Source organism: Theropithecus gelada, chromosome 18, assembly GCF_003255815.1.
Source record: "Theropithecus gelada isolate Dixy chromosome 18, Tgel_1.0, whole genome shotgun sequence".
NCBI lineage: Eukaryota > Metazoa > Chordata > Mammalia > Primates > Cercopithecidae > Theropithecus > Theropithecus gelada.
In genome coordinates, this window is record NC_037686.1 from 31,231,878 (window position 1) to 31,244,867 (window position 12,990).

The 12,990-nt window shown below is 35.7% G+C and overlaps 1 long non-coding RNA gene across 1 annotated transcript in view; it reads right to left on the minus strand.

Moving 5' to 3' along the window:
* Positions 1-583: 583 nt before the first annotated feature.
* Positions 584-12,990, minus strand: part of LOC112611689 — a 568,873-nt gene continuing 556,466 nt past the window's right edge. Inside the window, exon 4 of the long non-coding RNA XR_003116712.1 lies at positions 584-2,470. This is a non-coding gene — a long non-coding RNA (uncharacterized LOC112611689). The remainder of the gene's footprint in view (positions 2,471-12,990) is intronic.

The following is a 12,990-nucleotide window of genomic DNA, read 5'->3' on the forward strand; positions in this document are numbered from 1 at the left end:
AGCAGCAGATTTGTGCAAAGTAAATAGGATTGGATACCATTAGCGTACCAAATTCCCCAACAGTCCCTGCAAAATGTTGTGTTATACCTTTCATGTGTATGGTATTCTACATGTTTTCAATCCACTTTCACGTGTCACACACAGATCTCTCAACAAATTAACAACTGACACAAGTATCTTTTTATTTTAATTTATTTATGTATTTATTTTTGAGATGGAGTCTTGCTCTGTTGCCCAGACTGAGGTGCAATGGCACGATCTTGGCTCACTGAAACCTCTGCCTCCTGGGTTCAAGCGATTCTCCTGCCTCAGGCTCCAGAGTAGCTGGGATTACAGGCATGTGCCACCATGCCTGGCTAATTTTTGTGTTTTTAGTAGACACGTGGTTTCACCATGTTGACCAGACTGGTCTCGAACTCCTTACCTCAGGTGTTCCACCCACCTCAGCCTCCCAAAGTGCTGGGATTACAGGCGTGAGCCACCGTGCCCAGCCCAAATACAAGTATCTTCATTGCCTATTCGAATGTTTTCCCACTATATCCCACTAGAGGGAGGGGGAAAAAAAGCACGAAATACAAATAAATTGCTGTCAATTTTGATTGGCTTTATTTTGATGTGATTCATTAACATTTAATAAGAACTTAACATCTATTTTCAAAAAATAAAACAATGCAATGATTAAGAGTTCATTCTCTATTGTTTGGTCAAATTCTGTCATTTATAACGTGAATAATATTGACAAAGTCGTCTTTAGGATTCCTATCTTTAAAATGGAAGGAATAATGTTATCCACTTCAAAGAACAGTAATGAGGTTTGAAAGCATTGAACATAGTGCCTGGCCTATATTAAGGGCTAACAAATGTTTTCTACATTACCATTTGTTGTAATTTATTAGAACTTACCACTCTTCCTTCTTCCTATTTGTTCTCTTTTTCTTTTCTTCTGCTTTTCCTTACTCTTCTTAACCATAAAAATTCAATAAATGGTAGATAATGCCAGGTAATTCTCTGAACGCTTCTTTTGTATTATCTGACTTAATCCTCAGCACAATCTTATAAGTTAGTGCTATCATTATTACAATTTTATAAATGGAATAATTGAGGTACTAAAAAGGTTGCTTAACCTGGCTGATCACTGAGATAATGTTTTGTCTGAGATTTGTCTTCAGAAAGAACTATGTAGTCCTGCTCATAAGCACCATGCCATATTGCTTCTTACTTTAATATTTTTAACATCAGAGAAAGGTTTTATCTTAAGTTACAATGAAACATTAAAACCTCAGTGGAAATGAGATTTAGGGCTTTAATTTTTTAAAGGATTGAGAAGGAAAGGAAAAATCGTACGTACCAGCTTCATGGATGAGATGAGATAATTCAGAGAAAGGATACTGAAAGGCTAGAACAAATGTACCTGAGACTATCTGTGTCTGGTGCCTTCCCTATAAGTAAAGGCAACACACTCTGTCCAGACAAACCCACTTGACTCAAGGTTATAACTATAAAACAGGACTCCACAACAACGTAGCTGTCAATGTCCTTCCTTCTTTCGGTCAACCTCTTGCAATCCTGCAAGTGTGAGTTTTGCTTCAGCACCTGCTTCAGTCTATGGAAACCGTCTCCTCCAAGCTCTGCCTCTCACTGATTGCTCTGTTTTCATGGAAGTCCAGACGGCTGCTGGAGGTTTACTTGAGGTCTCCTTCTGTAGGATATAGATATACCTTTGTCAACTCAGTGGTACATAAGTTTGTTCACTCTTAAAGAAGTTGCCTTAAAAAAAAAAAAAAAAAAAGCATTCAGATGTTGGAGAGAACTGAGATGCTGACGTCAACACATGACAAAGTAGATGCCTAACAATGCAAGAAAAATTATGGTATAGATTTTAACATAATTATCAATACATTCCTTTCAGCTATTTTCTCATTTTAATTGCATACAGTTTATGTCTTTGTTTTATACAGCTTTATTCGATGAAAAGAGAATGGAAGCAGCAAGATGAAAATGAAAGAATTATGCAAAGGAATGGAAGCCTTGCCAAATACAGAATTTGTGGTTTCTACTTTGTGCATGATTTATGCACAATTACATTTTTCAATGTATTATCCTGCAAGCTACTTTGCTGTATAGTCCTGGTTTGTCTTTCTGGTGTCTATGTTTGGATTGAGACAAATATGCTTCTTTTGTTTTCATTCTTGAAGCCAATAACTTTTTAGAGAGATGTGGAATTTCTTTATTTTAGATTAAGCACTATCCATAATTCCTTGTATTACATTTGGCTTGATGTTGAAGAACTTTGTCACCACTCTGGTTGGTCTCCTCCGAACTTTTGCCAAGAATAAAAGCAGATTCACTTCAAAAGCTGATCTTTTATGTTGCTCAAGATTAAATCCAGAATTTAGTTGGTTTCTGCCTTAGCTTGGTCAACAGATAAGGGAAAATTTATCTTTCCAAGACTGGAAAATTGGTTGTACCCCTAAGAGACATGGATAGAAAAAAAGGCTGACGAGTTTTTAAGGTACAAACAGAGATCATCACAGCACATTTTACCACCTAGATTAAATAACTACTAGGCTGAAGATGGAAGGTAAAAGATAAGTCACATATTGAGCAAAGAGATGTTACCCCAAAGTCAAAGGAACACATATATGAGGAAATGGACAAATACAAGCAGGCAGACAATCATGATTAGGGATGATATGTCAACAGGAAATGGGATCCAGCCATCAGGCTAAGCTTTATTGCTACAAGTCAGGTGATTACGATCATAGCAGAACTACAGTTCTGGAGGATTCTAAATATGCATGCTGCCAAATTGGCAGAGAGGTGTAGTGTTTGGCGCTGGGTTGTAGTGCAAAACTCTGTTACCAGCAGTCTTACTCATGGAGGTAAGAGAGGGAATTAAGGTATGTGAATGAGGAAGACTGGTGTTTAGGACAGGAAAACATCAATAGGTTTAGATGAACAGTCAGTCGGGGAGGCATGATGGAACCATATAATGATCCCCAAAGGGCTTGGATACGTCATATCTCATGTCAGTATCAGCCTTGGTGTTTGGAAGAGAAGAAGCATAAATGATAGGATTTAGTAGGCCCACTGGGAATTTTCTAATGTTTATCTTCTACCTTCTAGAGTATGAAATCATGACAGAAAGTATAAGCAGTTGTCTGACATTCAATTATTAGCTCAAAAAGGAAGCAGAAACTAATGCTCTCTAATCATACTTTATATCACAAATGTGAGATGATTATAAAACATGCGACATCCATTTTCTGCATGGAAGTTTAACAATAGTATGTCTGCTCCTTTTTTCCTTTACCTAAGTCCATGTGATTCAAATGTCCTTACCCTCCAGTTCATTAATGTAAATACTCTCTACATCTTCTTCATCTCTAGTAATATTTTTTCTATCTTAGTTATTAAGATAGACTTTATTGCAAAATCGATGAACACATCTTTTGGTGCATTGCCTAAGATACTGGCTGTCAAATCCTTCTTTCCAGGTATTTTGTCCCATTAAAATCACTGAAAAGATTCTGTATGTTTTTTTTCCTCATGCTTTATGGTTTTGTTCTGTTTTATTTAGAGCTCCAAATCATACAGTTAACCTTTGTGAAAACTATTTCTTTTCTGTATTTAACATAATCCAGCCTCTTAACTTAGAGATGAAGGAATCAGATCTATCCTAAATTTCACCAGAAATTAAAGGAACAGGAAATAGGGTTTATAATCTGAGAGGCCTACACTCATTCCTGGGTTATACCTTTAGAAGTGAAGCTCAGGCAAATATATTTTTTCGAAGTTCCCCAGATAATTCTAATGTTAAATAATCACTTAGGTTTATATCTATTCTTAATTTTTCCTGAATATTCTTAGGCTAAAAGGAAGATCTTTATACCTTTAGCTAAAAAGATCAATTGAGTCAATGTAAGAGAAGGACAGTACTTCAAAAATTCAGTAATTTATGAACAGAGTAATTTATGTTGGAAAATGACATGTAACATTTATGTGTATGTATATATATGTGTGTGTGTGGGTGGGTGGGTATGGTGAGTGTATGAGTGCATGCGCTCACACCTGTGTATGTGAATGTTAATTATTTCAAACTTGCTTAGCAAACTACTACAAGCAACCATTTTTTAAGTTGGTTGTGAGTAGGCAAGTGCTACATTTAGAGATATGCAGCCAACAACCCCTCACATCAATGTGTTGCGATTCTGTTGTTTCTCCATTTCCCACTGTAGTATTTAGACTGACTATTCACAACACCTCCTTTAATTGTTGTCCTTAACCACAGATGTTTCATTTTCTTGGGTCACAAAATTGGTATTTCAATATCAAAGATCTGACACACAGCAACTGCAGAGGAGAGATGGAATATTTAGATTGGGACTAACTGTGGTATTGCAGGTTGATAAGAAAATTGAACTCTATTTGTCCCATCCCCCTCTCACCTTTTATTTCCCAATGCTTTTCTCCTAAAATTGTCATGCAGAAAATGCACCAGAGAAGACCTCTTGCAAGACTCTACACTAAGACCCCAAAAACAGAAATTGTGCTCAAGAAATGGGCTGATGTCTCTGGCAGCAAGATGTGCATAAGAAATTATGACCAATTGCAGACAAGAGCTCAGGTATCAGAAGGGTGACCATGAATCATAATTTTATTAGTAAAACCTCACTTCAATAAAAGAGTAACTGATTCACATGTATTTGTGTTAGATTTACCTTCGCACCGGAGCAAACACAATAGTAGGAGAGAAAAATGGACACAAAAAATTGCAGTGCACAGTGAAAAGACCAATAATAGCATGGACCCAATTCAAAAGTTAAAAATAATGTAGAAAATATTTGGGTATACAATTTCAAAAGAAACTTAGAGTGTAGCATTTTTTTAAAGAAATAATTATTTTCCCAAGTTTATTTCAAATGGGCAAGAAATAGAAAAATACTGATATAAAAAAATAAAGTCGAACTGTTCGTTATCATTACTGCCTTTATTTCTGCAGCAGGTCATATGATTGTACCTTGTTCTTGGCCTGGTGGTGTTACCCAAATCTTTAGTGCTGGAAGATTACGGCTGTTATACATTCTGCTTAAACTGTGTTACTGTAGTTTTCCAATGCTTTTAATTACCGGAAATGACCGTACCAAAAGATGCTCTGAAGAATCTTCTATATTCCGGACACACTGTACCTTAAACTTACTTGTGATAGATAGCAACTCAGTTTTCCTCTGATAATCAGGATCAATTACCTCTGCCAGTAGAGTAACTCATTTATTTGCCTGTTTATTCAGAGGTATGAGGAGCCCAAAATGTCCAGGTGTCAGTCTCAACTTTTAGTTCAATAAATTTATTGTTGTATAGCAGTCTTTTCTTTGTTAGTAATACTTTTGCACCAGGAGAGCATATGTAAAGGAAAGAGGAGACAAATTTTAAACTATTAAATAAACACCAATGAAAATGTGTTACAAAATATTTATAAAATATAAATGTTATTCAAAAATAAAATATAAAATATTAACCATGCCTCTTCAATTCCCTTTGATTAATCTTATCATGACATATGTATTTCTATCCTTTTACTTTTAAGCTATTTAGGTCCTTTTACTTACAGTGTCTTTCAACCAGGTTCCATTAACTTTAATTTACATTTTTTATTCAGAATTACAATCTCTGCCGTTACTTTAGACCAATTATATTTAATGTAATTATGAATATACTTTTTTAATTGGCCCTCTTGCTATCTGCTTTTGTTATGGTCTGCATTTTTTTTTTTTTGCTTCCTTTTTCTTCCCTGCAGAATATGAAATTAACTGGACTTTGCAAATCATGACATAAGTTGGCCATGCACTGAAACAAGGGATTGCTAAGGTAAGAAAGCTTTGAGCGTGGAGAAAGTCAAGTTCTTATTCAATTAATGAACTCATATAGGAGTTGAATTGCATAAGAGCTGCCCATGTGATACTCAGGTAGTGATGGCTGTACGAAGTCAGAGTGTAACCAAGATGTCTGAGCTTGATATTTTGATTTGAGGGTCCACATGGTTTGAGGAAATACATGGTAGATGTAACCATGGATGGGCAACATATAAATGCCATTTTCTTTGCAAAATATGTAGAGAGAAGAGCAGAAAAAAACAGAAGGACTTCAAGTCCTACATATAATTTGAGTATGATTAGAATACATGAATGGTGAGAGAATACATCAAGAGATGCCTAGAAAGGTAAAAGGAGAGAATACTAATGCAAATATAAGGGAGAAAAAAAATGGAAAAGAAGATATTGGTCTGTAGTATTAAATATTGTTCTAGAGCAATAAGGACTAATATCTTTGGATTGAGCCGTTATCTCAGCAGTAAGAGCATCATCTTATCTGGATGGACATCTCATTATAGGAGTGGAGGAGGAGGATTGTAAGATCAAGAATTTATTGAGTACATGGGACAAAAGTCAAAGGGATACAGCAGTTGTATGCCTGTCAGGTTCAGCATAGCACCCTTGGTCATGATGAACTCAGATAAACTGGTTACTGGCCAGAAAGGCTGGTAACATTAGAGGTGATACTGAAAGTTCAATTTAAGATGAAATGATGAGGGTGAGATTTAGGGTGAGATCTTCATTTTAAGATTTAATTTGTTTGCAACAAACAGTGCTAACATGTTTTTGTTTATTTTGATTAGGTGGAAGCTGCAGTCTACATAGACTTGATTCAGCCATCTTAAAGCTGCAGAGTCTCAAACGCCTAACATTAGATTCACTTTACACAGTACCTCCTGACTATTAAATTAAAAAGATGAAGAGAGGTATCCTGGGATGAGGGTGAGGGCTTCAAGTGAAGAGAGGGGGAAAATTTGTGTAAGTAATTCTGACGTTTATTCCTTCAGCCCATGTAATGATGAGGGAAGTACTTTATGAATTCAGATAACCCTTTTACCCCTTTTTGTCAAAAAAAGAGAAGTGGATGAGTGAGAGTAAACACATATCACAGAGGTTTTTATTCATCAGAGAAGTTTCCAGGAGGGAGCAACCAGTTGTCCGAATTTATTGTCAGTCATGCAGATAATGTTCTGAAACAAGTAAGTAATGTTTAGTCACTATTTTAGACATGTCACTGTAAAATGTGAATTCTGGTTCAAGTACACATCACACCCCATTCACTTCTGTACCCCAGGAGTTTTCTTATGATTAATGTTATTCCCAGGATTGCCAAAGGATTAATAATTAGCTACCTATAGCCAGAAACACAGATAAGCCACCTGCTTTCCCTTCCCAATTCATTTCCTTCCTTTGTTTAATCACACAATGAAACAATTATCTTCCATTTGTGACATCGAAATCACTCCCATAGCAACAGGCATCTCCTTCTAATACTTCAGTGTGGGAAGAATCAGAGAGCAGATATGGATTTCTGAAGGAGAAAGAACATATTTTTATATAAATGCACTAACAATCAGCAATTTCTAGGAGAAAGAAATAGAGAGGAATAGGGATATCTCATAGATCAGGCTTTCTTTTTAAATGTTAATTTTCATCTGACTGTAAACTTCATCTTTTAAAGCCTTTCTCCCATTATTATCATCATACCCTGAGTGCTTACAGCTGAATACGAGTTCTCTCTGACCTTTCTGGAATCATGAGCCATCCTTTCTCTTTGTCACTGTGATAATGGAATGGATCAGAGTCTTCCTGCAGACATTATAATGGAGTTCAACTGTCTATGGCATACACTAATAAAAAATGTTAAACCTTTCTTGTCTCCACCATGTGCCGCCACAGCACACAGCAGATGCCCTGCCTGGAGATGCCCATATGGCAAGCTGGTATCGGTGATATTTTCTCTAATGTCAAGGGAGCCTGCTGCATGGAAAGGATGTTGTGGGTGTCATTTGGAGGCTTAGGTACAAGTGCATCGAGTGAGAGCCACTTTATCTCTCTCTGCCTGTCCCCACTCTACAGTGCCAGCTAGTCAGTCATTGGCAGATAAGTGGGCCTCTCTGCTGTGTGATTTCAGGGACACTGGAAGCCCTTTCACTACCTCATCCCCCCACCCCCGACATACACAATATCTACCTATTGTCTTATAGATGTCTGATGTTTCTTAAACATCTACCAAAAAAATTTTAAAAAATTCAAAACTGAAAAACAATGTACAAAATGCAAACACTGCAGAGGACACACGCTGACTTAAATCTTCCTTATACAGATATCATTATAAATCATGGGTATTCTGCTTCTCAAAGAAAAATGCATTGTGGGCTATGTATCATTAAAGAAATGGGGCAGCTAAAGTGGGTGGGGAGAGATAAGAATATGTTTTTTTTAAATTCACTCCTGAAGCCACTAAGTAAAGCTATTGTTGACTCACTATCACTTGTCATTCAAACTATTTAAGTAAGCATGTAAGGCTTTTGAGGTGATGAATACCATTGATGAAGACAACCAAAGAAGTTAAAAGACTCCCCTGGGTCTGAAGAATATATCAAATGGACATTCAAGTCCCGTAGTTAATATACAACTTATAGCTCACTTTACTGAGTCATGAGATCCTTGTTTAACAAAAGATAAAAAAAAATTATATCAAGCAGGATGATGATGATGATGATAATTCAGTAAATATGGCTTTTCTAGTCTCTTCTAGTTCTTCACTAGAGACCCATATTCAGGGGCTAGTGGCAGTGAGCTAATGAAGACTTCAGGTAACTAACACTGTTACCCAGAAATAATAATGATTTTATACGGTGTCCAAACTTCTCTTGGTGAATCTCCTGAATCATTCAAAATGGGATCATTTTGTCATTACTATTTCTCTAGCTCTACAATGCTGTACTATCACATCCCACATACTAATACCTGGTTTCTAGTCCGTTCCCACAATAACTATGTGTTGATGACCAGGAGGGACATGCCACCTTTTACTTTCAAACTAAAATAGTCCAAAAAAGATCAACCTGGTAGAAAGTAGTCATAGCTTTTTAACTACACTATAGTTTGATTTCTGCTTCAGAGACAAACTGAGATTGCATGCGTGCTTGCCAAGTTACAAGACCAACTAAGGTAATTGTGAATAACTTCACTTAAGATCCCACCATGAGCAAAATAATATAGATAGCTAAGGTGTTTGTATCTGTTTTACTTGTGTTTATGAAAATCAACAGAGATAAATCTTATGAGACTGAAATATTTAGTTTGCTTTTTTTCTCTGTGCATACCATTGAATTAATACATAAATGTAAGGCATCACATGATATATCAGAACCACTATTTTTAGATTATGTTCCCCAAGATTTCCACCAAATGTATAGTATAGCTTATATTTGCAGTTGGCAAAGAGGTTGGAGGCTAAATCCTGTAGTGACTGACACACAGGTTTTGCAGTAACACAGATTGTGTTCAATTCCTACCTCAGACAAGTTTTATAAACTCCCAATGCCCCTGTTTCCTAATTTTCTCAAACGAGATAGTGATATCTATCATACGGATTTGTTATGAAGGTTAACTTAAGTAATTTACATGAAACACTTATAACAATGCATGGGGCACGGTAAACCCTTTGTAAATTTCTTAGTCAACTTCAGGTTTCAGAAGGAAGCTGAGATTATTTAATACTAAGATTTAAAAAGCTCTTTAAAGACAAGGACTTTAATTCTCCCTCCTTCAACTGCCCCCTCCTCCTGACAAATACACACACCCCAGAAAATAGTTCAGTGCCTAACACAAAACTGGGACTTAAGAGAGTTCAGTGATACATGTGTTCTGGAGTTCCTAATCTGTGTTTGCATTATCTGTCTCAGGACTGATAGCAGGGACTTTCGTTTGGATGTTCTGTTGAACAACTTTTTTAGGACAATTGGCAGGGGAAACATTACATTCCTAAGGTTGATAACAATGAAGACACTTCATAACCAAATACAAATTGGATCTGGTACCTTGCCAGTGGTGTTTCTGGTACATTGGATAAAGATTTGATTGCTGACTGACAAGCACACTGACTTGATCCCTGAGGTTTTAATGGTTTTGATCACATTTTTGTCTCCCTGAAAAGTGCAGTTGTTGGCAATTGCTCTTTTCCTCATTACTGCCAACTGACTCTGGCCTGCTGCATTTCTTTCTTCTATTGCTTCCTCACTCTAAGTTTGTATAGCATAACTTGAAAACAGTCTGACGCCCTTGATTGCATATCAACTTTGACCATCCAGAAGATCCTCACTGGAATAATGCATTCCTTTGAAGTTTACTGAAAAAGAACCTCAACAATTAATTACTTTTTATATTAATATCATGCATATTGACTGAGCTCTCACCATATTTCTAGTAAGAGCAAAAAGATACAATACTTGTGTTTATCTGCGCTATGATGTACCTTTTGATTCATTGTTTAATACAATTATCCATGTAACAAGTCTTCACAAAATGCATAATATATGCCAAGTACAGTCTGAGGTAGTGGGAGTACAATGATGAACAAAAGCAAACAGAGTTCTTGATCTTATAGAATGTTTATGCCAGTAAAATAGACAAATGTTATCAACCACACAAACCAATGTAAAACTGTAACATTGACAATACTCTAAAGTTGAAGTGCTTGATTTCATAAGTTTCAGGAGTATTTGTTTGATCACAATCTGGAAAGTTAGGGACACTTTTTCGAAGAAATGGCAATTGAACAGTTATGAAAACAATGACTGATGATAGAGAAAAACATTTCATGTTGGTGGTGTAAGATGTGCCAACATTGAGATGCATGGGAGGTTTAGGCATGGAGCTTGAAAGGAGCAGGAGAAGACTACAGACTCTGAAACAGAAAAAGTGGGATAGATTAAACTGTACAATAAAGCTGAAGAGGAACTCCTAAAGTGGATATCATCATACCAGGTCTTGAAGGCCAAGTTGCAGGATGCCACATAGAGTTTAAGAACAATGAGATTAGAGTGATTTTAAACATAAAGAGAATATGATTGAAATTTTCATTTTGAAAATACGATTATCTAGAATATGGAGAAATCAAAGTGGAAAAGAGAAAAATACAGGTAAAACAGTAAAGTGGCTAATATAAAAGTCTTAGACCAAAAAAAAAAAAAAAAGAAAAAAAGATGCAACCTGGGCAAAAGTGGTAGGTGTATGTATAAAGAGAAATAAGGGGATGAAAGTGATATGGGTATCAAACATATCTTATTAGGGTCAGGGTTACTCCTAGTTTCAAGATTATATAAATTTGGAGAGGTAAGAAATCATATGATTTTTATCAAATTTAGTTTTAACCATATTGAGTTTAAAATGTCTTTGAAATATTTAGGAGGAGATGGCAGGTGAGAAGATCATTGGACACACATCTGGGGTTACAGAGATATTTGTCTTCACCTGAAGATATATATGTGAGTTATCTTATAATTCATAATTATAGTTACCATATTATAAAATAACTACTAATTTCAATAGAGGAATGGATTAACTTGCTGAGACAGGCAGCCATGAGTGATAAGAGAAATAGGAAGAGGATTCAGCTTTCAGAATTTGAAAAACTTTTGGACTATGAGTCCGAGGCTTCACCATTAGACTATGGATCCAGTGTCTAGGATGGCCTAATACTGAATTAAATATAGAATAATACTGAATTAAAAATAGAATCCAGATGACGGGGTAAAAGGTGCATGAGAATTTGAACAATAGTTTTTCTTGTAACTAAATTTGTTTATTTTCCCTATAGATTTGTCTCTATAGACTGAAACTTTGAAATTTAACTCTTGACTTTTTCTGACAATCAAAATAATCACTGATCACGTGTTAATTTTATACTTCTTTTGTATATAAATAAAGCTGGTAAATATATTATTAACAATATTGCTCAATGTCCCTTATAGGAAGACTCCTGTAACAAATATTTCTCATAGCTTTTTCTTTTTTGCACTGAATTCTGAATGTTTCTGACAAGGAAACTCACCCTGCTTTCTAATAGTCAGGTCATTCTTTCCCTCAAACTAAACATCTCATATCCTTTTTAAAATGTAAACTTCATTTCTTTAGCTTTCTGCATCTCTTCCTACTTTGTTCGTGTTTGTATTTATTTCTGTCAGGTTTCTAGGCTCCCAGCAACCACAGTATCTTTGCTGCCTTCAAACCAACTTAATTATGTAGGTCTTTCTTTTCTATCCTTTTTCTAGATTCTATCACTTGCCTGTATCCTCTCCCATCATTGCCATTGGGCTCTCCAGCAGCTCAAATCTTCCCATTCTCATTATTCTTTTTCAAAGGTGAGTTCTTTTTCAACATCCAGGGGTTCAGAGATAGACCCAACATTGTAAAGATAAACTTGTGATTCATATGTGAACTAAACAGAGTGGTTGTCCAAAGCTTTGTGGGAAAATGGGAAAGTAGACATCCATAAATATTCTCGTTCTTCAGTTTTCTTATAGTTAAGTTTGAGTATAGGATATTGGAAAATATTCCTCTTTTCCAACTTGAAAATAAGCAACTGTCTTTATGAAAGGTACTATAATTAAGATAATGAAGGAGAGGTAGGAAATGTCACTGCTGTCTAATGTATGTCCATCCTCTCCTTCTTGTCACACTTCTAAATGGTCTAGCCCATCCCTTCTTATTTGCCCTTTCTCTTCTCACCTTTCCTATAAATCAAAACTATGATAATACCAATATATTTGTTTAGATTTTATGCCAATTGTCATAATGTCAGTATATTTTTATTAACCTGATTGGTTGCTTTGAACACTTGCATAAACTCAGCATAGCACATGTGTGTGTCTCTACCCCTTTTGAAGATTTAAACATCTTCATTCAAATCTCCCTTGACATCCAGTACTAGGAAAGGCTGATAGCTGATCCATAAAACTATTGTTAAATAGCTATGTTAGAGTAAAAATAACTTCTAACATTTCAATACATATCTGCATGTATTGAATATGGGAGAAATACATAACTTTCTTTAGCTTGGATATGATATAGCTTAATGCTTAGCAATTCAATACTGTAAAAAATTATC